At 45.5% G+C, this 4,332-nt stretch overlaps 1 pseudogene; it reads left to right on the forward strand.

Annotated features, from left to right (window-relative positions):
- The first annotated feature begins 635 nt into the window (after window positions 1–635).
- LOC119253346 (small ubiquitin-related modifier 2-like) lies at window positions 636–914 on the forward strand (annotated as a pseudogene).
- The last annotated feature ends 3,418 nt before the right edge of the window (window positions 915–4,332 follow it).

Here is a 4,332-nt window from a genome sequence, read left to right on the forward strand (position 1 = left end):
AGATCCCTGGTGATAGGGGAGTAGAGTGAACCTTGAATGTTCCAGGAGTCCCATTATTGGGGTCTCTAGGGCTCACTTCCTTGGGCACTCAGTCACCTCTACTAGTTTGGGTAGCTAACAGTAGGCCCAAAGAGAACTCTATAGGCAAGAAGGAAGGAATAAAGCCTATTACAAGAAAGACAGCAAGTAGTAATTATGGGATTATGGAGCAAAATATCATGCTCAGGCATTACTGGCTGTGTCTGTTGTCAGGTGTTTTGGGGTGTGCTCTGAGACCATTCTGAGTTAGAGTCAGACCTGGGGCTTGTTTGCAGAACCCGTGAGGTAGAACCCGCAGGGCTTGGCTTCTCAAGGGTGAGGAGTGAGGACCCAGGAAGCGGTTGTTTAAAAAAACGATCCAGGGAGGGGAGTTGTTATTTTTCACTGGATAGCCTTCTCAGCTATTGATCATGTGATGGAAGGAAAAATAAATTGACCTATAGTTCAGGAAGATTAAAAAATCATTTATTGGACAAGCTCCCTCCCTCCTCCACACATGGCAACCTCTTCTGCCCTCCTGGCACTGCGCTGCACTACGTGGGTACAGACCTTGTATCACTTGCGAAGCATCAGCTGTGGAGGCTCCAGTCCTCGCCATGACCATGGAAAAGCCCAGAGGAGTCAAGACGGAAAGGAACGATCATATTGATTTGAAGGTGGCAGGTCAGAATTGCTCCTCAGTATAGTTTAAGATTAAGAGGCACACACCACTCAGTAAATTAACGAAAACCTTTGGGAAAGGGAAGGTGTGTCGATGTGGCAGATCAGATGCAGATGTGAAGGGCAGCAATCCATGAAACAGACACACCCAGTTGGAATTGGGTAATGAAGATGCAAATGATGTGTTCCAATAGCAGACAGGAGGTGTTCACTGAAAAGGGAACCTGCCACTTTATCCCAGAACTCTGTTCTGCAGACACAAGACACGCTCAATTAGAAAACCAACTTGGTTCCTCCTGACTACAGTGCGATCATTTTCTCTATTCATTTTCTCCTTCCCTATTCCTTCATTGCACGTAAAGCAACTGGTGTGTGTGCACAAACATATTGCATTTTTAAAAACTAAAGGGCCAGGGACTCCCTGGTGGTGCAAGGGGTTAAGCACAGGGCTGTAAAGCTAGCTGCAGCCTCTGCAACAGGTTCGATCCCCGGCTGGCCAAGGAGCTACCCACATGGCCCATGTGTGCAAACAGCACCCCTGAACTTAGGCCAACACAACCAGTGAAAAAGAGCACTAGAAAAGGACACTTTTGCCTTTTATAGAATTTCCTGTAATGGAATCATGGTATTCAGGTTTTTGTATGTATTATGTCAGACTGTTTGATGTCATCCATTAGTGTACCAGGGGTGCGTTTTCTCTCTTTAAAGATTTTTCTCTTTGTGTCTCATCTCAGGGTGTTATCTGACAGGATTGTGGTTCATCACACTTGGAAGTTGAAGTCCTCAGTAAATATTGTTAAATAAAATAAAAATTGAATTAGAAGAAGTTCGAAAAAGGAAAAAGACTATTTGGGTCTTTTTAGAGGTCTTCTCCTGTCTCACCTGCTGCTCCCTTCAGCAGTGTATTTCAGTAGATCTGCCTGTTCTGTTCCCTACTGTCTCTGGTGAGCCCTCTCACCGCCCCCCCATCCCACTCCCACCCTCCCTGCACCTCTGGCCTGCTCCAGTTCTTGTATGCATAAATGAATAAATCTTAAAAAAAAAAAAGGGGGGGGGAAGAAAAAAAAACAACTAAAAGCCCAATTGTGTGTTTTAATTGACAGCAACTGGAGATGGGATAGGGGAAAATACTGGATCTGTGAAAATATCCCTTTCTCTGTGAGCAGTGTGCTCATTCAGCCCTTACCTTTATATTCCAGTAAGTTTTTTTTGTTCTCAAGGTTTAACAACAAAAACAAACCTTAAAAATTCTTGCAATTAGAGAAATTAAATGTTTTCCCATTTATCCCTGTAAAACCAAGGACAATTTTATTATAACTTTTTTGTATGTAACTGTTACATGCAGGGAAGTCTGGTTTTAAGTAGGGATAAATAACTCTAAAAGAAATGAACCCTAAATAGCTTTCACTTCAAGTCAATGTCTTACTGTTTAAATGGACTTTTTATTTTTAAAATATCATACCTTTTCCATTTAATTTTTAAAAGGTCAGACTCTTGGCTTTTGTGGAGGTCAGAGGAAAAAATCACTCCACATAGAGGTGGCAGGGGCCTTTTCTCTCTGTTTTATTCATTGTATTATGCTCAGTGATGGCTTTCTCAGGGTGGGGGTCAAGATAGGTGATCAGTTAAAAGTTAACCGCCAGTGGGGATTTGCAATGCTGGAAACAGGAGCTCAGGTTCCACCTGGGCTAGAGTGGGGGTGGGGGATGGAGTGCTAAATGGCCCAGGTTGCCAAGAATGTTAATCAGTCCTTCACCCAAAGGGCAGGAGGAGGAATGGGCAGGGCCAGATAGTGTGGAAGTGGTGGCCCAACAGGGCACAAAGTCTGCTCTTATACAGTCATGTCACAAGTTTGGATAAGCACATGGATACACACTCAGAAGCTGACCAAGTGTGTGCAGGCAGGCGCCCCAGCAGCCATGTAGTGCTGGTGGAGTCATGTGCCCTGAGCCATTGGCAGGAGCCTCGCCCCAGAGCTGGGGCCCCTCAGAACCATAGCTGTGCCTACAACATCACCAGGTCAGCCCCTATATACCCCACTGTAGGGTAAGGAAAAAGTATCAGGCTTTTCTGCCCTCCCGCCATTAGGATAGATGAGGGAACCCTGTGGTCCTGGATGCATGCCTGATGGCGGGCACCTAGAGTGGGTACACCCGGGCTGAGAGACTGAGTTTATAAGGGCGGCGTCACGGGGACGCCAGCAGAAGCCAAGAACGAACGGAAGCCAAGAGAAGAAGAGAAGCAGAGAGAACGCCAGAGAGAGCCCAGATAGAGTGAGGATTTGCTGGGGGCTGGGAGGACTGCCATCCCCCCGGCCCCCCAACACCCCTGCTTGCCGTATGCCTGATAAATCTAAATAAAAGACCTGCAAAAGCCACTGAGGACTCTGACTCCTCCTTTACTGGCTCTGCTGGATCAGAAAACCTGCACTGTGGCCAGGTCCTGCCTCTACACCCACAAAACAGAGCCCCATGTGGGGTTGAATTGTAACAGGGTGGTCTCCAGGAAAGGGGGGGTCCCAGGTTTCCTGCCCTACCCAAAAAGGAGGGAAAGAAAAAAAAAAAAAGAGGGAAAGAAGCTGCAGAGGAGACTGAGGAAGGAAGGAAGCAGGATGGAGAGCCAAAAGGAGACCTGGAGGAGGCACATGGAATGGAGAGACATGTGAAGAAACTGCGCTTGCTTTTTGGTCGTGGACTGGTTGACACAGATGTGGGTGAGAGACCTGTGGGGAGGTGACCATGGCGGTTTTTGTCTTGCTTTTGATTTTGCTCCTTTCCCTCCAGATTTGTCTGGTTGTTTCTGATCCTTTTCTGTGGGTCCCCCCTGGAAGGTACTTTAGACTTGTCACAGGCTTTAGGACCTTGCTCTGGGCCAATCCTGCTTGGATGGACTTTTACCCACGAGGGGTTGGGTAAATTTGGGTGCTTGATTTAGAAACTATATTCTTTGCCTTTCCTGTATTGTTTCCTAATTGTATCAAAGTCCCTTCCCATTAAAGTCTCATGTGTTTTGTGTTGATGCTGCGGATGGCAGAACCCATTTAAAGCAGGCAGGTTTGCCGGGTCTGGAGTGGCCCTCTCCCTGCCCTGTAACAGATTGCTGAGTTACACCACTTGTAACACAACAGTTACCCTTAAAGTATACCAAGGCTAGAGACTGTTTGGGTCAATTTGTGCAAATAGTCATTGGTTGTATCTCAATTTCAGTGTTATTTGGAAATGTTTTACTGAAGAAAATAAGAGTCTTAGTGGCTATGTTTAGTAGAACATGAGTGTCTAATTGTCCAAGTTTAGATTCAGGGTCTTAAAATGGTGGTCCCTGGACATTTTCTGCTCCCTATACTTCCCTTTAGAATCTACTAGCATCAGTCATCATCTTAATCTCAATTTGCCCCTTTTTACCTATTGCAATACTTATATAGCTTCAGGGTGTTGGAGAGATCCTACCCCCCAAATCACTGATCCCTCTCCTCTCAGTGATCCTGATCTTAATGCAGGAAGCAGAGCAGTGTCCCATGTCGTCACTGACATAAATATATTTGCCTCCTATTTCTATAGAACACTGATTTCACAAAAATTGTATCATCTACAATTGACAAATTGAAAAAAAAATGTTAACACTTCGCAATGGTCT

The sequence above is a fragment of the Talpa occidentalis genome, unplaced genomic scaffold (genome assembly GCF_014898055.3).
Source record: "Talpa occidentalis isolate TD23 unplaced genomic scaffold, MPIMG_talOcc4v2.1 talOcc4.2, whole genome shotgun sequence".
NCBI lineage: Eukaryota > Metazoa > Chordata > Mammalia > Eulipotyphla > Talpidae > Talpa > Talpa occidentalis.